The 27860-nt window shown below is 39.1% G+C and overlaps 3 pseudogenes; 1 reads left to right on the forward strand and 2 right to left on the reverse strand.

Moving 5' to 3' along the window:
• Positions 1-11249: 11249 nt before the first annotated feature.
• Positions 11250-12557, reverse strand: LOC147432779 (uncharacterized; annotated as a pseudogene).
• A 127-nt stretch (positions 12558-12684) lies between these two features.
• Positions 12685-15460, reverse strand: LOC147432780 (uncharacterized; annotated as a pseudogene).
• Positions 15461-19953: 4493 nt separating this feature from the next.
• Positions 19954-26348, forward strand: LOC147432781 (uncharacterized; annotated as a pseudogene).
• The last annotated feature ends 1512 nt before the right edge of the window (positions 26349-27860 follow it).

The following is a 27860-nucleotide window of genomic DNA, read 5'->3' on the forward strand; positions in this document are numbered from 1 at the left end:
GTATGTGCCACAACCAATGTTTGCAGGTTCGACTCTCTTGGAGTTTCTTCTTCTTCATCTTCACTAGGTGATTCCAAACCTTCATTCTCGCTTCCTTGATCAGCCGGATGACTATCCTTTCTTCTTTTGAATACCTTGATTCTCTTTCTTGAAATAGGTATCTTTATCTCTGTTTCATCCAATTCAGCCAGGGTGTAAGTGGCATTGTCATGTACGTACTTGACTATATACGGTCCAAACCATGTTTTTGAAACCTTTCACATGACAGTATGATAGTTATCAAGACTACTATCATACACTAAAACCCAATCTCCTTGCTTAATTACCTTCCTTCTTAGCCCGTGTTGTCTATCAAAGTAATCCTTGCTTTTCAACCTGGCATTCTTCAATCTTTCTTTTGCAACCTCAATGTCTTCAGGCCTTCTTCCTATCTATCTTATACGCAAGGCAAGGAGCTCTTCTCTACTAAGCTCATATTGCCAAGGTAGCACATTCCATGTGGGAATGGTCTCTTCAATGGGCATTACAGGTTTTTGCCCATACATCAATTTTGCAGGCATGTAGCCGGTTACTGAGTTGTGTGTCGTGCGATCAGCCCATAGAGCATATGGCAATAGTTTTAGCCACTCACTAATTCTCCCTTCACAAGCTTTAGCCAAGGCTTTGCGGATGCCCTCTTTCACTTTTTCCGTTGCCTTCCGGATTGTAAGCAATGGTAAGGGAAAGCTTGATTCCTATCCTGGAAAAGAATTCCCTTGCTTCATCGGCATCCAGATCTCCTCTGTCTGCAGTTATCTTTCCCACACAACCATAGCGGCATATTACATCCTTAAGGAGAAATTTACATACTGCCTCTTGAGTCTTTGTCCTTAAAGCTCCTTTGTAATGCATGGCTAGTGGATAAGTAGTATGTAACCTATCACAATGTCGCACATTTGAATACATTTGACATGCTACACATGATTCCACAAAGTGGGATACATCCTTGTACATACCTTTCCACCAATACCTTTCCTTTAGCTTTGCAAAGGTTGCCCACACACCACGGTGTCCAGCCCATAGGTTCTCATGAAACTCTTGCATGAGCTTTACTTGACTATGTTTTTTACATACTACCCTTTGTGGTATAGCACCCCTGTGTTTTGGATGTTTCCATAAGTAACCATCCTGCAAAAAGTACCCATATGCTTTTATGCGTATCCTCTTAAACTCATGCTTAGACCAATCACCCTATTTTGTTAAAGTACTCAAATAACGACCAATAAGCAACCAATCTCCTTCATACCCATCTTCTAAAAACAACTCAAGTACATTAGGTGTGCCAACATCATTATGCTCAACATGATTAATGGAGTAGAACCCTGTGCCTACATCTTCACTATCACCTACCATGCCTTGCTCATCCTCATACCTTGCCCTTGACAGCATATCCGCTACCGGATTGTCTTTTCCTGCAATATGATTGAACTCAGGATTCAAGGACTTAATGTCGGAAATCCATCTTAGAATGGAAATTTTTGGTGTTGAGCAGCTTGTAATCATTCCAAGGAGTGGCAGACAATCTGTTTCCACAACCACATATGCTCCAATCAAGTACTCCTTCTCACATTTTAGTGTTGTAACCATGCCCCACAACTCTCGTTTTACCTGTGGGTAGTTCCTTTGTCGAGTACTTAGAACCTTGGCTCCAAAACTTACCACATACCTATGTCCCTCTTCGTCATCCTGCCCTATTGCCCATTCAATTCTTGTCGGACTCGTATCCACTGTTACTATTACTGGCTTTCCACACTCATAGTTTACCTTTCTTAAAGTCGGTGCTTGTTTTAGCAAATCCTTTAGCTTTCTTATAGCCCTTGCTTGTGCGTCTCCCCAATGAAACTTTTGATTTTTCCTTAACAACTGGTACAAAGGATCTGCTACATGTGCATAATGTGGAATCCATATAACATAAAACACACATGCACCAAGAAATCTGCGAACTTCACTTACAGATATGCATACCTCCTTCATCTTTTGAATTGCATCTTTTTGCTGGACAAGGTCGTCTCCCATTGGGACCACACATGTGCTCAACAATCAACACCTCCTTCACTCCAAACACAAACTTTTGTCCTGAGAGGGTAAGGTTCACCTCTTCTAGTATGTATAGGATCTTGTCACAATCATCTATGTGTTGTGCCACAAAGTTACGGCACCCCTTGTAATCCAAAGCTTCATCTTTATTACTTACTTCACATCCTTTGATAGGAACATCATCAAGAAAGGGCATAGTTACTTGGGGAATAAAGTCACATAAGACCTTATTCATACAATTCATCATATGTACAACCGAATTGGTTGCTCCTTGTGGTAAGGTACACATCCTCACCAAACCCAAAGGTTTCCTCATGCTAGTCAAATCTCTGCTTTCCATTGCTAATTGGAACTGATCATACCCTGAGTACAAATCTCCCATAGAATATATTGCCCTTCCTGCAAATGCTTCTGCAAACTCATCCATAATTGGCCGTGTACCCATATTTCTGATTGTGACTTTGTTGACCGACTGCTTATCTTGGATGAAGCACAAAGCTCCATTTCTTCTTTGGTACTGTGAACCGCCTGTTTGAGTATGGAGCACATGAAGGCTCCAAAATACCCATCTTGATCTTCGAATTTAGCAGCTCAATTAACTTTGGTAAGTGAGCCTTTGGAACTGGTATTGGCAGTAAGTTCCAAGGTACATGAGGGATGGTAAAGATCACCATAGGAGCAACAATGGTAGGATCTACACATCCTATCTCATGTGGCTCAAATGCAAATGCTTTTCCATGTTTAGAGAGCATCTCTTCACATCATTCCCTTTCAACCTGTGTCAAGGAGTCCTCATTCCCAATCTTCAATTGCTTTAGAGACTCCTTTGTAAACCTATGTCCAATCCCTTTTGGATCTCTGAGACTAGGTTGCAAAGAAGCCTGTTCTAGCTTTTCCTTGCAGTCCTTTGGCAAAGGAAGTGCCACTGGTTTTACATTCTTTGCCATAGTCTTGTACTTGGTGTCCACCTTTACTTCATGTTTTTGCTTCCTATCCTCCTATTCCTTTTGAAATGCCTCAAACACATTGCACATTTCGAAAGAGCACACTTTCACTATCTCATTTGGTCATGCGAAGGATAATCTACTATAGACTGCAAATCCTGTAATGTGTCCACAAAGGAAAACTCCTCAAACACACCTGTTATGTTTTCATTGTTTCCTAGCTGACCATGTTCTTTCCACTGCTTTTGTAGACTATGTACATGGTTGCCGAAACCTCGACTCAAGTTCTCACATTTTAGAAAAGAGACATATCCATATTCTGTTAGACCTGCAAAACCTGTACAAAAAACCTCCTTATGTGAGAACCTTTCCCCTTTTGTACCATCGTAATCCTGATCTACAATGGTACCTAGCCAAAACCCATTCTCTCTCGATGATTATAAAACACTTTACTCAATCTGGGCAATGGGCGCTCTCGGAGACTGCCACGATTTCTTTCATGATTCACACAGACAATGAGAAATTGAACATCACGTTTTCCATCTTTACTTATTATCCTAGCATAAGCAGAACCATCATACATAACCTCTGTTTCCATTCTAACCCCTACAATGTAGGGTTGTCCAAGGATGAGATCATAAGAAGATGTGTCTTGTACAAATAAATTATGCTCTTCCTTTACATCTCCAATAGTCACTTTCACACTTGAACAAGCTGCATATAACTCACCTGATGAATTATTTGCTACCTTAACCATCCAGCCATGATTTGTGTCCATTGGTAATTTGCACTTGTTGAATAAGCTCTTTGATATTATGTTTATTTCTAAGCCATGGTCAATCAAGGAAACAAATGTCTCTTCAAGATCACCCACCTTGACCATTGTCTCAGTCGTAGCTCTTGCCCAAAGATTCTTGGAATGGATTCGTACTCCTCATCTCCATTTGAAAACTGTACTTGCTTTGTTCTTCCAAAAGAATGGTAGCACCCTACGACATCCTCATCATGCTCTCCGTCTTCCACCTGTATTACCTGTGTCTTTAAGCTTTCTCCTTCAGATTGCGGGCGAATGGTGTCAACAAGAGTTTGCCTCTTCCTCTTGATGATATCAATGATCTCCTCATGAAACTCGCGCTTGGCTATGCCAAGGACCTCCCCCAAGGTAAACTCTATTTTGCTATTCAAAATTCTTTCTTCTAGAACTTTCTTTAATTCTGTAGCAGCCTCAATATCAGACTGTAACTTATAAGTTGGAGTTTTAGGCCTACCTTTTGATGACTCCTTTTTCCTCCCAGTTGTACTTTCTTCCATAGTTGCTTCAGGTGGGGGCGCTTCCTGTGTTGGAGGCACTCGAGGAGATATTGTGTCGCTTCTTCTAGTAATTCTTTGTTATGGTCCTTCATCACCACTCTCTCGTCTGCGCTTTTCTTCCACAAACACTTTGTTGTTTTGAAATTTTTCAATATAGGCGTGCACTGACAAGGAGTCCACAGGGTCATTCCATCCTATTTCTAGACGGATACAATCACCTGATTCATGTAGGACTTCTCTTGTAAGCTTCCCTTTCCTTGCTAGCTCCATAGCACTTGGCCACAGCTTACCATTTTCTTCAAAACTCCTCAATGGTTCAATCTTGATTGTATAAGTAGATGCCTCTGATGCAGAGATGGCATGGGTAGTGGCCATATCCTCTACCAGACTCTACATTACTCCTTTCCCAAAGTTAGTCCTTAAGGGTAAACCTGTCTCCCTTAAGTGAATCTTCCCATCCTTGAAGAAGACAAGATCTTTTCTCAAAGCTTCACTGAAGCTATCACATTCTCTCCTAGCATGCTCTATGCTGTCACACCATATGCATCTATGAAAAAAAACTTCTTTAGGTTGTTGTTTTTGCCTTGAAGATGGTGCCAATGGTTGACCCTTCTCTTCAAGCTTTGTGAGTTTTAGTTTTAAATCCCTCATACCTTTCACAAACTCATCTATTACAGCTTCATCAACTTTTGGAAGTATAAAGGAAGAAGGCTTTACCATCTTTTCAGAAGCTGTGGAGGTAGATGGTGCACTACCAAAAACCATCTTATCCTGTCTCCTTTGACGCTTGGCAAGTAATGAAACATCAGCTTCAGCTTCGTTCCAATCTATCTTCAGTCTCTACTCAGCATCTTTTTCCTCAAGAAGTAGCTCCAATTGCTCCTGCAGCTCCTTTCCTATTGCTTGTAAGAAGAGCTCAGTATTTTTTGAGTCAAGTGTGGCCTTCTTTGTCCTTTTGAGTTGAGCATATTGTCGCTCAAACCCCCTGCGTATATCTGTAGGAGAGAGCCCCTCCTTCGGCTTGGATATCCACTCCAGGAAAGTTCTCTTTGTTACTCTCTCAGAGTCCTCCATGAAATACTCCTCCTTCATTACTAGCTTGAACTCCTCCCAATTTCTTCCATGCTCATTCTTGATTCCTCTCACATGCTCTATAATCTTTGGAGTCACAACGAGATCAAAGCTTTGGAGCATCTCATCTTCTGGCACACGATGCAACTCCATCTCCTTTACATAGCCACGAAGATACTTTGTCACATCTTTCCAATTAAATCGATCCATTTTGTGCACCACTGCTTGAATAGCTTTGGTTGCTGACACTTCTTGTCTTTCTGTAGCATGTTGTCGTTGCATAAACAAGGGAAATGCTTGAAACATTTGCATTGTAGCAGGATCAAAAGGCATACCTTGCTGCTGCGGATGATGATCACCCATGGTTGAAGTAGCTTACAGATCCCCACTTACTCACCTTGACAAACTTCGCATCGAGTTCACCAAATAGTGTGTCAAAGAGTTGGCGATCTTGCCAGGAAGGCGTCGGGCCTCTAGCTGTGAGGGTTTGTAGGGAGACTTTGAAGGCTTTCACTTAAGCAAGCTTAGTGTTTATAGCAAATACATTGTGTGTAGCCATTGGAATCTTACACATAGACACACACATTCGCACACGTGAAACCCTCAAAACAAAAAAACGATGAAAACATCAAGGCTTTGATCGTATCTAATCAAAGGTAAGATGAAAGGGTTCACGGATGCATTTATAGCAGCAAGTCGTTGTGCTCCAAATAGACTGCAAATGGTTCTTTGAAAGTGTAACTTAGTGCTTACAAAGATGTAGATGTTTTGCCTAGTGATAGGAGTGCGCCGTGTGTACAAGTCTTTTTGGTTCATAGTAATATTAAGAAAGCAAGACTCAACCCCTAGAGGAGAATAAATATGTGCACATCAAAAGAATTAGAGTAGTCTAGTAGTGGCAAAATAAGAGGATGTGGAGAAAGAAGAATTTCTTGCAGTCTTTCCGGCCAAAGAGTAACACAATTCTCTGTTGGAAGTGGATTTTACGGCTAATACAAACGTTAATCCTAATATTTTGCACAAAGTGAAAGGGTTGAAAGGTTACACCATTGGGATTATTCACCTAAGAAATTGATTTAGAAAGCAGTCAAACAATGGAGGAAAGAGATAAGAGAGACAACCAATACACAAAGACCCACACAAGCTAAGCCAAGGAAGTGAAGCACACTTGAAGACTTTGTGGTCTTGTAGCCAACTTGATGAAGTAGAAGATGAGTAGTAGTACCCAACACCGTTTGTGAGCCACTAACAATGCATCTTTATTGATGAAAGATGGTTACATAGAGTGTATGAGTATTACAAGTGAGGAGATAGAAGGCTTGAGGCGTGATGTAGCAAGCTCGAGATGTGTTGGGCTGAAATTGAGAGAAAGTTTCACTCAAGGAGATGGCTAGGAGGTTGGGTGATGGCTTGATAGAGTGGCTTGATTATGGGGATTTCTTGAGTGCTTGATTGCTTGATGGTTTGCTTGATGCCCACGTGAGGGGTAAGAGTCTCTATTTATAGGTGAAGTTGCCCTTTGAAGAAGATATTTGCTTAGAAATATCCAAGGGATTTGTGTGACAAGTGTCTATCTTTTCAAAATATCTTGAAATTATCTTCAAAGTTTCTAGATCTTTCTCTTCAAGAAATATTTAGAGGTTCTTTTAGATCTTTCTCCAAATATCTTCTCCTTGCCGACACATGTCAAGGGTTAAGCCTCCAAGAGTTGTTGAGCTATGGTGGGAACATGTGCATAAAGTAGCTTTATAAAAAGTTGAGAGAGAGCTTGGCATACATCATGGATGATATCAAACAAACTTGTAACCATTTTTCTAAGGGATTTTTCTAGGTCCATAATTAAAAGCACACCTACTAATAGGCTACTATGTGCAGAATGACATCTCATGGGATATACTATGACTAAGGCCACTTTTGACCATGCTACACATGTCATATGCCACCTAGCATGCCTAGTAGATAGGAGGTATGTTTTATAGACTCATTTCATCATGGCTCCAAGAAGAGGTTTACAAAGAAGCCCGGGATCATAGGACTAAGCCCATTCCCAACAAGAGTGACACATCACACTTCCACTATATTTTTGCATGCTAAATAGAAAATGCATATACTTATGCACACTTAAGGCATACACATAAAATCCATAATAGTGTAGGGCTTAGCTTCCGTTCCCACTATGCTCGTGCCACGGCACGACAACGTAGATGCATTTAAGAGCACTATGACATACTAGGAACCACTTCAAATTAAGCACTTGTAAGAGGTTCAAAGAAGAATTAAGGAGTCTTAAGCACTTAGAGGGTAAAGGAGCCAATAGCGGAATAGATAACTAATGATCCCTCAAGCTCATGGCCTTTTGCACAGATTCATGTGGAAACAGATTTATTGGATGAACAATGACATGAGATCTACTAGCAGCAATTGGTTGTGTTACCAAAAATGTACCCAATTGAATTTGTGTCAAGTTAGCATCATCTCCCATGAAAATTGAACTTCCCCGTGTATTACAGATGGTAGGTGTCAATAGAGAGACAAAAAGCATCTAGATGTGATTCCCTCATGTGCGTGTGTCCTCCTTCCCAGCCTTTTGTGTGTCGTGTGTCTTAGTCAAGATATCTGCACTATATACCTATTAATAAAACCATTTTCAAAATGCGTAAGACCTACTTGTGTGGAAAGTTAAAACATTGTTTATCTGCAAAATGATGAGACATCGTTTGATGGAGGACAAGTTGTTGCAAAATATAACATTGGGCACTTACCACCAAGAATAACTGCATTCCAAAATATTTTGAGGCACTCTAAAGAACTTTAAGGAACTGAAAGTGATCGTTAAGCACTTTAAGGCACTCTAGAGCAATGTGAAGCACTTTAAGGAACTCAGCAGCACTTGTAAGAAATGTGAAGCACTCTGAGGCATTGTGGAGCACTAAGATTCAGGATGAATCACTATGAGGCATTGTCAAGCACGTGGATGAATTCAAGAGCACTATGACGTAGTAGGAACCACTCCAAATTAAGCACTTGGAAGAGGTTTGAAGAACTATTAAGGAGTTCTAAGTACTTATCGGGTAAAGGGTCCATTAGCGGAATAGATAACTACCACTCCCTCAAACTCTTGGCCTCTTGCAAAAATTCATGTGGAAACTGATTCAATGGATGCACATTGACACAGGATATTAACTGCAACTGGCTACATTGCAAAAATTGTAGCCGATTTAATTTGGTCTAGGTTAGCACGATCTCCCATGCAAAATGAACTTCCCCGTGTATTAGGGACGGTATGGTGCCAATAGAGAGACAAAAAGAATCCAGATTTGATTGCCTCATGTGTGCGTGTTCTCCTTCCCACCCTTTTGTGTGTCCTCCATTTTTTACAAGATATCTGCACTATATAACTACTAATAAAACCATTCCAAAATGTGTAAGACCTACTTATGTGAAAAGTTAAAACATTGTTTATCTGCAAAATGACCAGACATCGTTTGATGGAGGAGCAGTTACTGCAAAATATAACATTGAACGCTTCACCATAAGGAATAACCGCATTCAAAAATACTCTGAGGCACTCTAAAGAACTTCAAGGCACTATGAGCACTATGTAGCACTTTAACACACTCGGGAGCACTTGTAAGCAATGTGAAGCACTTTGAGGCATTGTGGAGCACTAAGGTGCCCGAAGAAGCACTATGAGGCAGTGTGGAGCACATGGATGCATTCATGAGAACTATGAAATACTAGGAACCACTCCAAATTAAGCACTTCGAAGAGGTTTGAAGAACTATTAAGGAGTCTTTAGCACTTTTAGGGTAAAGGGGCCATTAACGGTAAAGATAACTTTCGATCCCTCAAGCTCATGGCCTCTTGCACAGAATCATGTGGAAACGGATTCAATGGATGCACATTGACATGATATATTAGTTGTAGTTGGTTGTGTTGCCAAATCTGTAGTAGCTGATTTAATTCGCACAAGTTTAGCACGATCTCCCATGCAAAATGTACTTCCCAGTGTATTAGAGACGGTACGATGCAAATAGAGAGACAAAAAGCATCCAGATCTGATCGTGGAACCTACTATTGAGTGCTCTACATATCAGCTATTATATACCATCTACTCATGCTAGGTGGTGGCACTATAGGAGTGGGGAGCAACCTACTAAGGGGGGGCGTTCACTCACTAGTCCCCTTACCCTAGGTACCTTCTCGTAGAAGCGGTGTCCAGAAATATGAAGCACCTCAAAGCACTATGAAGCATTTCAAAGCAGCTAGAACCACTGCGAAGCGCTTTGAAGAACTATGAATATTAAAATAGGAGTTTTGAATGTTCAGACTCACATATGTTTATGAAGGCCCCCAGTACTATATCATGTAATATCGGACAATAATTTAAAAGTCACTCTCTCCCTCACCTTATACTTCCCTACAATTACCTCTTCCTCGATCCTCAAACAAAGTGGTTTTAGAGACACCCCTTTATGGAACCACTAACTCAAGCCTTGTCCATCACTGCCTAGCTTAAGAGATGAGTGACAATGTGATTAGTGGGGGGTAATGGGATAGATAATCACTTGACCATCAAGAATAATTTTACCACAAAGAATAACTGCATTCTCAAATACTTTGAGGCACTCTAAAGCACTTCAAGGCACTCTAAATGATTTTTACACATTTTGAGGCACTCTAAAGCACTTTAATGCACTCAGGAGCACTTGTAAGCAATATTAAGCACTTTGAGGCACTGTGGAGCACTAAGATGCACGATGAACCACTATGAGGCATTGTGAAGCACTCAGATGCACGATGAAGCACTATGAGGCATTGTGGAGCACGTGAATGCATTCAAGAGAACTATGGCGTACTAGGAACCACTCCAAATTAGTCACTTGGGAGAGGTTTGAGGAACTATTTAAGAGTCTAAAGCACATATAGGGTAAAGGGGACAATAGCAGAATAGATAAATTTTGATCCCTCAAGATCATGGCAAAGATTCATGTGGAAACAGATTCAATGGATGCACATTGACATGAGATATTAGCTGCAATTGGTTCTGTTGCCAAAATTGTAGGTGATTTAATTTAGTCCAAGTTAGCACCATCTCCCATGCAAAATGACCTTCCCCGCGTATTAGAGATGTTAGTACGGTGTCAATAGAGAGACAAAAAGCATCTAGTCTTGAACATGGAACCTACAAATCACTGCTCTCCACATCAACTATCATAAACCATCTACTCATGCTGGGGTAGTGAAACTATTGGGGTGGGGTGTAACCTACTGAAGGGGAGTGTACACTCACTAGTCCCCTTACCCTAGGCACCTTGTAGAAGTGGTGTGGAGCAATATGAAGCACCTCAAAGAACTATGAAGCATTTCAAAGCAGCTAGAACCACTGTGAATTCACAAGGAAAATTTGACCTTTCTCTACATAGAAAAAAAAATAAATTCTCTTTGTTTTTTGATACTTTAGATATACATACCTAATAAAAGTCCAAACTAGAGAACGTGAAATATTCTCTATGTAGTGATTCAAGCATAGGATCTCATTCTACATATACAAAATTATCTATATAGTTAATTTGAACACCTAATTGCTCTTTCGTCTATATGTATAATCCCTAATATCTATATGGAGAAAATCTCTAACTCTTTGTAATTAAAATTGACCATAATTAAAGCAACAACTATACTTAAATATCACATAACAAATCATGTAGACAAAACGTATAGAAGACAAATTTTGAGAGCTCACCACATTACAATGTTTTAAAATTATTAAACATAGTCCCAATTTAAAAGACCATAATAACTTCCTAAAGTCAAAATCACAAGTTTTTGCCATGAAATATGCTTCTAACAAAGAAGTTCAATATCATTGGCACTCAAAGGTGAGTAGCCATGAATGACTATCTTGTTCATCTCGATTAGCCAAATTATAACTTGCTTTACATCAAGTGGCTATCTGGATTTTTCAAATCCTTAGTATAAGCCTTGAATGTAATGTCCTCTTTCTTCAAATTCAGATACACCTTTTGAAGCAAAAAATACATCTCATTGACTTTTCTCTTCTTAGTGTACACTAATAAGATAATCTCCATATCCTCTAATGTGTACGAATCCATCTACAAAAGAAAAAAATCTAATAAGATATTTTATATGGATTCACTACTAATCCTTATAAGCATGTACTTTTAAACACTCACCTTTGCAACCTTTGCAGAATCATCATAATCAATATTTTTCTTTGAATTGAACTTGTACTCAAAATCTAACCATAAAAAGAGAAGAAAGCAATCTTTTACTTAGACTCTTTATAACACAAAATTAAGTTTACCCCTAAATTAAGTTATATACCTTTTTGTTGACATTGCTCTCTCTTTTACGAGCGCTGTCAAGCTCACTAAGTGTTTTCATTTTCTCACTCATCTTCAATATAAAAAGCATAGAATACGAAGTTAAAAATCAAAGCAATATTCTTTTCCAAGATTATAAAAAGCTAATAAAAGAGAAGAACACTTACCTTTCTCTTTCTGCCACTCTTATGTTGACAACATGGCTCCTAATGAAAGTGATATAAAAACCATATTATGTTGTAAACTAAAAACTTTAAAAACCAAAACATTCAATAACAAAAAGAAGTATGAAAGGAGAATTACATCTATAACTTTTGATGAAGAAGTCTCAACGGATGTATCAAGATCTTTGTTTGCTAGGACTCTTTTTGATTGTCCTGTGTGTAATAGCTCCGTGTACGACATTGGAAGAAGCTCATCATTAAACATAGCATCATCCTACATTTTAAAATAACACTTTAACAAAATCCGATTATGTATTCAAATTATATAAAATCTTTACGACATACCTCATCTTGGTACTCTTTAATCCCATGAATGTTATTAATTTCCATTAAAACCTTATCAGCCTACAAGTAGAACAAATTTAACTTTCACGAACAAGCATGCTATGTTAAAAAGAGATAACAAAACGTAAATTATGAAATATTTACCTCTGACATACCATCAAAGTATAAAAAATCTCCTTTGACTAATACACTTTGGTCATGCTGCTTGAAATAGTAAAATCATGTGTTATAGATACTATATATACATATATATTCAAAAGACTGATACTACAAAAAGCTACCTCAAAGCTATCAATCATTTTCTCTTTCTCATCACCAGAAATTGCGACAACATTAACAGAAGGCTGTAAAAGATAACAATAAAAAAAAGATAAATTTCAAGTGATTATTTAATAATAAGTTACTATTGTAAGAATATTCAATACCTCAAGTGAAATTGTAGGGTCGATGTTTTCCTCATTGGACTGACTTTTTCTTTCACTTTTCACAAACACCTCCTATTTAAGGTCATAAATAAAATAATTAAATAATATTTTTAAAATATACAAAGTAAATTAAGCAAGTAAAAACAAGGATAACGCTATTATCTACCTTTGACTTTTTGTACTTAAGATTTTCTTATTTTGAGGTCACAACCCATTTGTAGATGTCCTCCACATGCCATTTGTATTCAGCTCCTTCCCAAGAAAGCACCGCAAATTTATCATAGTTATCGCGAATAATTTGTATAATCTCATCTTTGCCTTTTGTGTTGTGACGTAAGTCGGCCGGCATAGAGAAATTACGAAACCATCAACGAACACGATAGTTATCAAGCATAATTGCATGATGCTCTTTATGCATTTTCTCTAATAGCTCTTTCCCATAGAGCTTATTAGGATCCCTATCCTTCCCCTTTGGTGGAAAAAATATATCGTCATAAGAGGGTGCCCTAACTTTTTCTTTACTAGAGGATGAAGAAATCCGTACACCTATAAATAGCATTCACAAAGATTAGTTCTAATAAAGTCAACCACTTTTGAATCATATATTTGATGCTAATAATCAAAGTATGTTACCATTTTCATTTGGCAAAGAATCTTTGTTTTCTGAGGCAACTAGTCGAGACGATCCACTTTGTATTTCTACGCATATTAATGCTAATTAGAAAGTTATTAAACAACTTTGCAACCACTAGAGTAACGTGCTATTGAACAAACATGCACTAGTACCTTGCTTGGTCTGAGTTGCAGCTTTAGCCTTTTTAATCACGGCCTCTAGAAATTCTACCAAGTCTGGATTGTTTACCATAGCTTCAATGTCTTTCGATTGGATCCCAGCCATTTGTACACTAAACACAAAATGAACCACATTAATATTATTGCTTTTGAAAATAATCAAATTACTCTCCCCTAAGAAAATATTTACTAACTATGTTTAGATTCAAGTGTTACCTTTTATTGTATAGTCATGATTGCCACATAACAGGAACCTCCTTTACAAAACCTCCAGCAATAATATTTATTCTTTTTAAAACTATTACTACTCTCGCACAACCACCAAGTTTTCCACTCTTCATATTCTTTCACAACTTTCCATCGTTTCTCTCCATATTGAGTCTCAATCTCTTTAATCCATGCAACTTTCACTTGCATGGGAGCATGATCCACAACCCTTACAACGACATACTGTAACGTGCTAAAAGAACACAAAGGGTTTAGGGTTGGTTTCATTAGGATAATGTCATTCTAAGGTGGAATACTTCCAGCACAACTAGGCTCAACTTGTCGTTGTCTTAGCTGTAAGTCTTTAGTTTCATATGCAATTATATTATTTCCACAATGAGAAGCTATAAACTTGTGTAGCAAAGACTCGAAGGGTCTTATGCAATCCCAAGTATAGGGCATAACTCTTTGTTGAAGAAGATTCATTCCTGTAGTACTACCAATTTGTAAGATGTCATGCTCTTGAATATATGAAATCCTCTGGCGATAATAGTTCGCTCCAAAGAATATTCTCAAGTTGCCATTATGCTCAATTGAGAAGAAGTGGTTGATGCAAGCCTTCCAATGTCCCACATTATTGGTTGGTGTATTCCCTTCATCCCACGAGACCACTACATTATCTCCAACCTTGTAAAGTTCTCCTTTGAAGAAGACCTTGTTATAGGATTTGATGGTTCGTCAAAATTGACGTTCCGCATTCGACCATGCACGCTACTCCAATAAGCGTCATATCTTTGACTAGCCTTGCAATGTCTAGTATAAGTTGCACGACTCACGATCTTGCCCCCATTACAATAAGCCCTACAATTACACCACAATTGTCTCGATGTGACTGAATCCAAATCCCTCTCATGAGCAGACAAGTCAGAGGATACTGATCGGTTAGAAGAAATGCTGGAAACTAATTGTGCTCTTGGTGCTGAGGGATGTATATTGCCTGAAATTGACCTTCGCATCGAGGGATGTATGTTGCCTCGAGCATCTTGTTGAAGGTGAGCATGATAGGTACTCTTTCCTAACTCTACAAAACCTTCTGCCGTATGTTGACACTTGTAATTACTAGTGCACCTAAATGTCTTAGATGAAGAGGCCATGTTGACTTGTGATAGAATTACATAGTTTAGAAGTGGAGCTATTTGATTACCTTAGGTATGCATGCGTGGACATTTGAGAGTCCTAGTCTTGGAAGCAATGCTTATGTGTATGAACTTTAAGTTACAAGTCATGGTGTAATAGATAGTTGGAGTCTCAAAGACCAATAAAAGGGTCGGTGTGCTCAGTTACCATATACTTTACATCACATGGAGGAAATTGACAAACTTTAATAAGAGAGTTACATATTATTCCAAAAAGTGTAACAAAAAGTTCTCCTCATTATTAGCATGAATGATGAGTAAATTCATTCAAGACATAATTTCTTGCCAAGAATAAGGCTTTTAATCACATCAAGCCTTTTATGTAAAATCCTAGAAAGACATAAGATTTACATCATGATAAACTAATTTGTAGAAGTGAGCGGGATATAATAATTCCTTTAAAAGAACTATAACCATATTCTCTGACCACCATCGACTGTCATCTACAACTATTCTCAAAATGCGTATCGGAGGTTTCTCTTTTTCAAACACATGGAACTGTTTCTCGGCCCAAACAATCATTCCTTCGTGTCGCCTAGCTAAATCAGCAACAAGCTCAACTACGATATCTTGTCCAGCCATAACCTATACATGCATGTTTGAGAGTAAGCATCAAATATTTAACACTTTCATTTTAAATGCATATGTGTCTATAGATGTAACATTTCGTCATGCCTATGAACGTTTTTTTGGAAGTGGCATGAAGAGAATCATATAAGACAGAAGAGACTCATGAGATATAACATCATGACATAGTGTGAATGTACAAATGTGGGGCCTACATGCAAGTATGTCTATCCAATTAAGTGATTTTATCACAAAGAACTCAAGCATAAAGTGTAAGGCTTGTACTGTAAGCCAACAAGCCTGCACAAATCTTAGAATGTATGTATTTGTGTGACGAAGTGTAAAAATATATAACAACATGTCTATTCGAATTTAAACTATACAATTTTGAGTCAAAAAAGGTAAACTCAATTAAATTGTCGTTTATTAAAACATTGCGGACCTTAGGATAAAACAATTTAATGATATGAAAAACATGGATGTGAAGTCTACCCACTAGAGTATAAACTGTTTTATATAAACCATCCTTAGCTAGCGTAAAGTGTTTTTCAATAGAACATTACAAGACACATCATGAGACAATCTGAAAGTGTAGATATGTAGTGTGTATGTGTGCATGTGTGCACAAAGAAAAAATAACTAACCATTACCACAAGAGATGAGTTACTCTTTTTGATCGAGGGATGACAATGTAGCTCCATAATCCCGCTATGATCTTGCTTAACTTGAAAACTCCAAAAATATCAACCCTAAACTTTGCACAAGCAATGAATACATGATTAACCCTCTCTCTCTCTCTCTCTCTCTCTCTCTCTCTCTCTCACACACACACACACACACACACATTTAAAAAACATGATGTGTTTCTATGAATTTTAAGAGTGGCTTCTCCACAAAAAGTAATAAATGAGTTGCTTCATTTTCTTTGGTTCTAAAATGTCTTTGGCAAGCCTTCAATCGGTCAATACTTTGCGTGGAAAATCCAACAAAGCCAATAGAAATTAAGCAAGCCTTCAATAGTTCAATACTTTGATTGTTTTAGAAAGAAAATAAACATCAAGCAAGTAATGCAAATAACGGGTCTGATCTCATATTTTTAGTTTCCCAAAATGAGTCTTTCATTTAGTTTGCAAGAGCCGAGTTCCGCTTTGATTTATTTGATTAGTAGGTTTTGAGTTTAAAAGTGTAATGTTGATGTTCTTATGTTTTCTTTTGTATAAATCGAAAGGCCTAAGAATAGCATTGAGCATGCGCGACAGTTCTGGTCTACAACAACTCTGCGGAGAGCATTCAATGTGGTAGATCTAAGTTCGAACGCTATATAAGATAATTTTAATGTATAAGACAAATGCTAAGCCTCGGAGAAAAGGTATCTCAACGAAAATTCAACAAAATATGAAAGCCACCAGTATGCAGTAGTAGTATCATTGCATTCGAGTTGACATACGTATAAGAAGCTCTTCAAGCCAGTTCAACACACTTGGCATACATGTCGATCAAGGTAGTGCCAAACACTACGCTTTTTTCTAGCATCCCTTGACTAATAAGTATGTTGAGTAAGGCAACTCACCTTATTTTAATTATTTGATGAGATTCAAAGAATTCTGGCCGGACTCCTTCGATGCTGAGCTGGAGGCCTGAGCGCTAGCTATGGGGATGCGCTGTCGTGTTGTGACACGTACATAGTGGGAACGCATGCTACAAGATCTATCTTGTAACTTTTTAGATACATAATTATCTTTCCTATAATGTACATATGCATATTTAAGTATAATAATAAGCCTTCTATCTCATCCTATTATTTTTCTCAAGGGTAACCTATCCTTACTTTACCATTAGAAAATACTATGGGAAAAGCTCAATAGCTCCGCCTCTTTAACTTGGGGCAAAAAACATTGATTCTTTATTTCTACTATCTCATTATAATCTCACACCCTAGCTAGATCCTATATCTAGGGTAAACTCCAATATATATATATTCTATGTATTTTTTATACTTTTCTTATATTTCTTTTTAAATAGCTACTAGGAGGGAATCAAATCCTAGTGGGACACTAGGTGGCATGATTTCAAAGATACACTTATTTTAATGCATTTATATTGCAAGCATGATTACAAAACTTTGTCAAGGAGCAATGTCATGCTTTCATATGGCATGAGGTGTCCTTTGGAATTAAATGAAAGTCTAGGCTAAGGGGACCACGGGAAGACTTTTGCTGCCAGAAATGGACCCTATTTTGATGAATTTTTTACACAAGGTTCCAATCCGAATTGGAAAATGATTTTAAAATGAAAATCGTAGCTAATGAGCTGAAGTTTTTGCCCATATTTCTACTTTTTTATTTGAAGCCACGGTTGAGGAGATATGATCAAAATACTGGACCCCAGTCTGCCTACATCATGTAGGGACATCTCATTTCCAACTTTTCCAATTCCTATTCACACTGGCTCCTCTCACGGTTGAGGAGATATGATCAAAATACTGGACCCCAGTCTGCCTACATCATGCAGGGACATCTCATTTCCAACTTTTCCAATTCCTATTCACACTGGCTCCTCTCTTTTTGTGTAAACCCTTGGGGGTTCCCTTCACCTATAAAAGGGGACCTCTTCTTCCTTGAAAAGGAACTCAGGCATTCAAGACATTGATGAGAGGAATTCTTGAGGGAGTGAGTAGTAATGCCTAATTGTATTTAGCCCCATTAACATAAGCCCAAGCCTACACTTTCTCCTAGAGGAAGACTAGCCATTCTTGTACGCTATCCTTGGAAGATCAACTCTAATCAAAGAAGGTGTTGTACTTGGCGCATCAATCAAAGTGGATTGCTCCCCTCTTCTTCTCTCTCCATCAATAATGGTGCCGAAGGGTTTGTCAAGTAAGATGTGTTCTACATTGATGTTTTCTTGATTTCTTGTTGTTTTCTTTTTCATCTCTAATCCGACATATATATATATTTATGTATCTAATCTCATCTCCTTAACCAAACCTATCAAATTCTTAGTAATTCATCCTCTCTGCAAATTCTAGGTTCTCTTTTCTACAGGTACATCTCTCCCCGCAGTATCCTTATTGCTTACGGGCAAGAATAGGGCTTGGGAGGGAAACTTCTCATCTCTTCACTTCTCTCATATCTACATTTCTCACATACTATCCTAGATGAATAACCCACATGATGATCATTTCTATCGCTTTCACTCTCTACGATCTATTAGAATTAACGTATGGATTAGCCGAAAAATACACTTTCAACAATGTATAGTGTTTCTCTTTGGCCCAGAAAGGCTTAATGAAATACTTCTATCACCGGATCCCATCATACTACCTCTCATAGACAATAAATTTTCTTTTGACGTAAGCGTAGTTATCTTGCTATGAACCAAGAGGATCTGTACACACAATTAATCCCAATCACTAGACAAAATGTATATATTATGGTAAGCACAAAACTACAATTCCAAAGAACAATTCGTAGCCTATTTGGTCAGTCAAGATTGAATGCCATTAACTCATCTACTAACCCTTTCATATTACCCATGATACGATATGACCATAGCCTTGATGTTTTCATCTTCGTATTGTTTTGACATTCTCTTTTGTGTTCTTTCTTTGTGTGTGTGAGTGCAAGAGAGAAAGAGTGAGTCTTCTTTGATTGCACTTCTTTCCAAACCCTAGTCTTCATGGCATCTATGGTTTAACTCCTTCATATAGTTTTTGTTGAGTTCTCTCACAAACTCTCACAGCCATAATCCCGGTGCTTTCCTGGCAAGACCGCAAATTGCTCGACAGTGCGTTGTACTTCAAGAGGCCGCCAAGCTTTGCTAGCTAACCAGGGAGTTGAAGGCAGCAAGGGGCTTCACTGTTTGAGGATACAAGGGCTCACCAAGCGCGCTAGAAATCACTCTCCGATCCTTGTTGGCGCCGATTGAGTGGAGGGCCTCAAGCTTGGAGGCGGCACCAACAACAGGTGGTGAAGCACCAACGAACTCCGTCTGCAGCTAGTGGATGTCTATCGATCTTGGCCGCAAGGGTGGCGTTAGTCATAACTGAATTGAAAGCAGCACAATGTTTGGATGCAGGGAATGCATCGTATGTTGTGTGCTGGCTATGCAGTTATAGGTGGAGCTAGCGAGTTGCAGGTGATGCGCGCTGTTGTGCACTCGCTGTGCTACAGATTGAGCGTGCGAGCGGGCTGCAGCTAGAGCAGGAGCTATTATAAGCGACAAATTAGATATTGGGCGCCAAAACTAGCTGTAGCTATGTCCTCCATACAACTCGGCACCGTCAATAATATCCCACCAACTCTTACCAAATCTAAACTCATGGAAAAACTTCTACATCTAATTTACTAACTCAAAATTTACAAGATTTGTTTCCAAAGATATCTCTAATCCGACTAGTAGGGGGATGCGCGCTCATTGTTATTGCTTTATTATTGGGAATCAGGGAAGATCCGCACTGGAAATGGACGAAAATGGAAGTAGGCAAGCTCGCAAGCAGGTGGCGACCGATGGGGGAGGGAATGCGAGGCAAGCAAATGGAAGGCGACATCCAGGAGGGGCAAGCTGGTAGTGGCAGTGAGGCCGGGGTCAACATGCCTTTTTTAAGAATTAAAGGATCCTCTCTAGATGTAGCCGCGCATGCTTGCTCCCCTCGTTACTGGGCTCTAACTAAGGTCGAAATGCTGGAGGTAGCGGGTTCAAATCCTAAGTTCCCTTTTGAAGGGTAGGCATCTCCATGTAGGAGCCTAAGGGGCGAGCCTCTCAGGTTGAAGGTATCTGAAAAAGTAATGAATAAACTAACATCCGACTAGTACTTCCTACTGGCTCTAGTCATATTATATTCATCCGATACTCATGCAAATTTCGTGTCATTATAAAAGGCGGATTTGGAATTTGAACGCGCAACGTACGTATGAAGCGAATTCAATCGGAGCTCCAACCCAGCGAGCAGCCTGCGTTGCAGCTGAAGGCATCCCCTACATATAAAAAAAACCTTAACCTCCTCTGTGCCATGAACCCATAACTGCCAGTTCCCTGCATGACAACCGAATCGCCTCACAGCTTCCCCCTTGCTCAAACGTTTTCTCTGCAAGCTTCAAGGCCTGAGGACAACACTTTTGATTCAGTTTCGAAACGAATCTTGACAGATTCTGTTGTTTTCCCGATTTTGTCCAATTGGGTACCCCTTACTAGTCTTCTTGGTGAGTTAAATGCTATCTAGGGGTGAAGTTGTTCTAGACCCCAATTGAGGTCCACCAGCACCTATAACACAAAAAGTATATCATGCTCTCTACAGTGGGTGCACCTCAGTGCAAGATACAAGAAATTTAACTCTAATTGAAAGAAAACATCACACATCATTGAACAACAACGCAAAGCACATTAGCAGGCTCTGAACTCATTGGATTGCGGAAAATCATAGAACAATACACACTCTGGCTAGCAACACACTCATAGAACTATAGTGGTAGTGATCTAGCCTTGATACAGTTTTTTTTGGGCACTTGATAGGTGCTTTTGTGAAAAGGAGAAAAAGTCATGGGGGTTCCCTATAGATTCACGTAGAAGATGGTAAGAGATAATGCACAATACGACATTTTCATGCTTTGTCTTGTACTATCTAATGTATGTATTTACAATTATGGAGGCCTGACGGACATCAGAGGTCTTTTCTTTTTTATGCTTTAAGTAGTGTATTCTTTCAAAGGTGGATCTCAGCTATTGCAATGGATGCAAGGAGCGGATTTGTATGAACTAGGTGGAAGCCCACCCACCTAACTTGCTATGTTGATCTCCGTTGTGGCTCCTTCAAGTCCTGTGTCCTTTCTAGCTCATTGTAGAAAGCATTTGCTCTATCAAGTTCATCAATAATGCCACCAGTCCCATCAACACCTCCATCAATAAACCGCTCCTAATTTCCTGCAACACTTTGTTCACCTACAGTACGGCGCAGATTGCCAATAATTTTCCTTCACGCCATGACTCTAGTTTGTTAGTAGATTGGATGTGGCCTACACAAGACCACCATATTATACCACGAACCGCCACTCAAGGGTACTTATGGTGTGCTTCGTGATTTGCATTGTCATATTGGGCCTTCACATATGTTGTATAATACAGGTAAGTGCTTTGCACGACTAGATGGAGATGGACTTTTTGACGATATAATTCAAGCACTTGAGTATCAAGTCTTCATTCTCCCTCCAATGAGCTTTTTGTATATGCTAACAAGGAAGAACACCTTTATATATGTCAAGGCCTTGCTCAGCGGTATTGCTTTCTTTAGGAGGCTCTTTCAACACTATAACATTGTAGATTGTTTGTATGTCAATCTGTGTAAGCAAGGGATACAAAACTCTCTCTCTCTCTCTCTCTCTCTCTCTCTCTCTCTCTCTCTCTCTCTCTCTCTCTCAACTTGAACAATTCATCCGTTTGGGTGTTCCAATCATTCTACAGGGTCGATGAAGTCAATGCGTTGAAGAGGGTTGATGGAAGGTAGATGAACGACAAGATCACTTCAAAACTTCTCCATTAGATTAACTAGTCTAATGTCATGTATTTGTCCAAAATATTGTAGTTCATGGGTAGATCAATATCTAGAGGCAACGAGGAGCTTTGATGGCATGGTGCCTCAACATGTAGCACCAAAGTATAGTGAAAGAACTGAGCAAGTTTGCAATGCGAAATCCATTGTGTGGTGGCTTGGCTTGTGTGAAAATAGAATGCATTGAAGATACTGTAGATGCTAGTTTGTTCCTAGAAAATGCAAAAAATAATTTTAGACTTGGTTTTTTGGCGGGTTTTAGAGCTATTATATGTGAGCCATGTGAAAATTACAGGTTGAGTGTAGTTAATATTACAGAAATGAAAAACTTAGCTTCATAAACTGGCCATTTTTGTGTTGTGCATGCAGATAAAATCAACGATCAATATCTTTTGAAAGATGGGCATCTATGGAGAAAGCTACTTTTGCTTTAGCTTTTTTTCTTGCTAGGCACTTGTCCAATTTTAGCTTTACTTTGTTTCTAAATTCCAAGTCCCTCGTGGACATGACTCCTTGTCCTTTGAGTTTCCATTTTATCCTTACTCTTTAGACCAGGGGTGTTGAATACTATATTTCTTTTCTGAAAATCCTTTAACCTACTTTGTCCATGGTAGATAGTTATTTCTCTTTAGAAACGCAAATAGAAGTACAGGTTCTTAATATTCTCTTGAAGGCAACAAAATTCCATATGTCAGGCCTTGTGATTTCATCACTTGGTTAAGCTTACAAATTTTCTTAGAGTGTAAGTTGGAAACCAACATATTTGGGTAAACAAATATCTAATTTATCATGCTATACACAATTATTTGAGAGAGAGAGAGAGAGAGAGAGAGAGAGAGAGAGAGAGAGAGAGAGAGAGAGAGGTTGCCTAATTGGGGGCTGATAATTAAGAAGACTACCCTAGTACACTAAAATGATTTAATTCAATGGTATTAGCATGTAGTTTAAACTAAGCAGAGTGTGTTCAAAACTATCATCTAGCTAGAGGAAGGTCTTCTTGAATACATGGAATCCCATTTTCTCTACTTTATAATCAAAATTTCCTATATCTAATTTGATCTTTTGCTATATAGAGACCTTTTTCCTCCTAGCTGGTGGAATTCACCACTTATATGTGGAGAATGAGATCGCTGCCACCCAGTAAAATAGGGTCAATTTTCTAGGTAGAGCTTGATTCTCTATGTAGAGAAAGGTCAAAAGTTCCTTGTGGAAGCACTTTGAAGCATTATGAATATAAAAATAGGAGTTTTGAATGTTTAGACTCGCATTTGTTTATGAAGGCCTCAGCTACTATATTCATATAATTTCGGACACCAATTTGAAACTCACTCTCTCCCCCACCTTATTCTTCCCTAAAATTACCTCACCCTCGATCCTCAAACAAAGTGGTTTCAAAGACACCCCTTTATGGAACCACTAAGTCATGCCTTGTCCACCATTGCTTCTAGCTTAAGAGATGAGTGGCAATGTGATTAGTGGGGGGTAATGGGGTAGATAATCACTTTGAAGCACCCCAAATGTTTGTGAAGCACTTTGAGACATTGTGAAGCACTTTGAGGAACTCTGGAGCAGTGTGAAGCACTTTAATGCACTCAGGAGCACTTGTAAGTAATATTAAGCACTTTGAGGCACCGTGGAGCACTAAGATGCATGATGAACCACTATGAGGCATTTTGGAGCACTCAGATGCACGATGAAGCACTATGAGGCATTGTGGAGCACGTGGATGCATTCAAGAGCACTATGACGTACTAGGAACCACTCCAAATTAATCACTTGGAAGAGGTTTGAGGAACTATTAAGGAGTCTAAAGCACCTATAGGGTAAAGGGGACAATAGCGGAATAGATAAATTTCGATCTCCAAGCTCATGGCAAAGATTCATGTGAAAACAGATTCATTGGATGCACACTGACATGAGATATTAGCTGCAATTGGTTGTGTTGCCAAAATTGTAGCCGGTTTAATTTACTCTAAGTTAGCACCATCTCCCATGCAAAATGACCTTCCCCGCGTATTAGAGATGGTAGTACGGTGTCAATAGAGAGACAAAAAGCATCCAATCTTGAACGTGGAACCTATAAATCAATGCTCTCCACATCAACTATCATAAACCATCTACTCATGCGGGGGTAGTGAAACTATTGGGGTGGGGTGTAACCTACTGAAGGGGAGTGTACACTCACTAGTCCCCTTACCCTAGGCACCTTGTAGAAGTGGTGTGGAGCAATATGAAGCACCTCAAAGCACTATGAAGCATTTCAAAGCAGCTAGAACCACTGTGAAGCTCTTTGAAGCATTATGAATATTAAAATAGGAGTTTTGGATGTTTAGACTCACATTTGTTTATGAAGGCCTCAGCTACTATATTCATATAATTTCGGACAACAATTTGAAACTCACTCTCTCCCCCACCTTATTCTTCCCTAAAATTACCTCACCCTCGATCCTCAAACAAAGTGGTTTCAAAGACACCCCTTTATGGAACCACTAAGTCATGCCTTGTCCACCATTGCTTCTAGCTTAAGAGATGAGTGGCAATGTGATTAGTGGGGGGTAATGGGGTAGATAATCACTTTGAAGCACCCCAAATGTTTGTGAAGCACTTTGAGGAACTCTGGAGCACTTAGATCCACCGTGCAGCACTATCAACCACTTCAAAGCACTTGGAAGATGTATTTTCTCAGAACGGATGAATTTAGTCTCCGACTGTAATACAGTCGCCGGCCGGTGAGGCCATCCCCGACAAGACGCAAGTTCTTCGCTGGACAAGACGCAAGTATATATATAAAAGCTGTCGCCTGTAATTTTTTGTGTGAAAAGTTCAAACATTGTCGCTCTGCAAAATGAAGAGACAGCGTTTGATGGATGGCGAGCAGCAACTGCAAAATTACATAACAACGGCCACTTCACCACCAAGAATAATTGCAGCGCTCCCACCACCCTCCTCCTCCTCCTCCTCCTCCTCCTCCTCACCCTCATCACCTGCAACTCCCATCATTTAAGCACACCACCAACCTGATGCAGGTGATGGTGATATTGGTGATGACGATGAACGCCAACAGCAACAACAACAACGTGCAGGTGACGATATCTTCCTGCCTGAAGATCTTCTAGTATACGAGTTGCTCCAGAGTCTCCCCATTAGAGAGTTGCTTCGCCTCCGTGCAGTTCATCCCTCCTTCACCTTCGCCATTGCAACACTCTTCGGCCTCCTTAATCCTCAACCGGCCAAGCCGTAAGTTATTATACTCTTCCATTTGAGGTTTATTACAGATAGGTTCAGTCCAGGTTATTAACGCAACTCTCTCACCTAGTCTCTCTCTCTCTCTCTCTCTCTCTCTCTCTCTTTCTTTGATATATGCACTTCTGCGTCATGCGTTTCTCTCAAAAATATACATGCTGGCATCCAGAATATATACAGAGATTTGCATCCAGATATGAGTATCGAGCCAATCTGCAGTCTGGGGAGTGTGGTGTGCTGGGAATACATTCTTGTTAGGCCATCCAGAACTATCCACTTTTTAATCCTCAGCAACGCCTTCACCGGTGACAAGGTGACATTGCCACTCCTTACAAGGAGGTATGCTGTTTTTGGGTTTGGACGTCAATTGCGTTTGGAACAAACTAATGAGACTCGTCAATTTAGCATCATTCGTGTATCACCTCGGGAGCCTGGGCATTTGATTATAGACCGATACACACCTGCTGACCCAATGCGCCAGCAATTGGTGCTCCAAGGTCCTTATGTAAGGAATGTACCAGAGACATCCATACCATTGCACACAAACCCACACATTCTCCGCCATGTCCGCTACTACCATGAAGGCACACTTGCAACCTTTCATCGCATGCACCATCACATCTTGCCTCAGTTGTCTTTGTATGAAGGATCACACTGGCGCCAAGTGCGCATGCCCGACGACTTTACCAGTTCACAGAGAAGCATGCTAGATGCGAGGTATGAATTGCTGCAAATGGATGCGGAAATCCTCCTATTAGTATTTAAGCAAAATCCAACATGCATGCAAAGTCGCGTCTTTGTGTACAAGTACAACTTTGAAGATGGAAGGTGGTTGCGTCTCTTTGATGACTATACTCTCATAGTCTCTATCCCTTATTGGCGAAATGTACATGCCATAGAGCTACATGATGTTGCCCGAGCTAACCTCCTCATGCTCTCCATCGGCGATCAAGTAATCCTTTGCAACCTAGTTTCAAATACTTGGAGATCGTTGCCCCCTTGCTACAACCCTACAACTGGATCAAGAATTTCTATTATCAAGGTGGCATGTGCTCTAGATCCTACATATGAATAGATTCGTTGGTGGCATGTTCAAAGGAATCGTGAAAGGAGTAAAGCCCATTATTTCAACCTTAAAACTGTTTGACTTGTACACATGGCCTCAATGTTAATGAGGCTTTTTATTGGCTTTCTACAATGTAAAGCTTGATTTTGTCCTTGTGGTTTGCATTGCTAGAGCCACATGTCTGGATGAAAGAGAACATTCAAACGAACAAAGCAACTCTGTTTAAAGTAGTCCCTTCCGTGCATTCTCTTTTTCACATCTTTTAGCAGGATAGTTCTTTTGCTAAGTAACTCACATGGTTGTTTTCCTAGGATCTTTTTGATGCGATAATGTTTATCTATGGCCTTATGGATTAGTGAGGAGTTAGTTGTGTATTTGAAGCACTTCACACTCGTCATATCATGCGTGTGTAAAGGAAAACAGTTCAGATGGATCCTATGCAGTGAAAGAAAGACTCGTGCATATAAGAAATAATAAAAAAATATGAGAAAATGGATTAAATGAGATTATAGCAAATTTCTAGAAATAGAGAGAAAACTCATGGTACATTGTGGTTTGCATTGTTAAAGCCACATGTCTTGTTGATAGATACGAGAAAACATTTAAACGAGCAAAGCCAAGTTTGAAACATATCTCATATGAGAAAATAAATAAACTAAGACATTTAGCCGTTAGTGTAAACGAGTAGGGTTAGCGTAGCCGTTTATGTGTTCCTTTTACTGCATAGGTAACACATTTTAATGGATATTAGTACTATCAATTTTGTATAATTGTTAACAAAACATTCATCCAAATCTTGAACATTTAAAAATCGCAATTGAGGTAATTTGATAAGAAGATGTACCCGATCTTGAGAATCAAATGATGTAATCATATTTAGGATTTTGGGTGATGCTAACTAGTTGTTAACTAAGCTAAAGATGACAAGTGATGTTTGTAATAGTTAAGTATGCTAAATTGTTTTGATAAATGACTTGGTTGTATGCATATATGTTAGAAGAACATATTATGCCTTGAATATTTTATAGTGTTTATACATGGCCTTCACGATAATTAGTGAGAAAATAAATTAAAAATAATAGGTATCTCTCACGTTGAAGATGGGCCGGTCACGCTTTAAATAAGCTTTTGAACATGCAATCTTCACAATGTTGAGATCTAGATTAGGAGATAGGAAGAAAAAATGGAAAAAAAGTAAGTCCAAACGATCCACCAAAACCAAAGGTGTTTATTTTTTCACGAGAGCCATTTTGGGATTGATTAATGGACATTAAAGAAAAATGTTAACAAAGCCACAAAAAATTTACATGGACTTCTAATGTATATTCAGAGAGCTATGGAGGAAAGTAGAGATAGGTGTTTAAGAGGGATGATAGTCTATTCATAGAAAAAAAATGGATCATAGACTTTTTATAGGCATAATACTTTGATTAGGGTATGTCTCTGTAAGTGACCATGACTTTAGGGCTCTACAATGTTCTAATTGAGAGCAGATAGAAGGTCAACCATTGATTTGAAAAAAAAATCACTGCTCTCTATTTCCATACACATTTTGAACACTA

Source organism: Adiantum capillus-veneris, chromosome 20, assembly GCF_014529385.1.
Source record: "Adiantum capillus-veneris isolate H3 chromosome 20, ASM1452938v2, whole genome shotgun sequence".
In the NCBI taxonomy this organism is placed as follows: Eukaryota; Viridiplantae; Streptophyta; class Polypodiopsida; order Polypodiales; family Pteridaceae; genus Adiantum; species Adiantum capillus-veneris.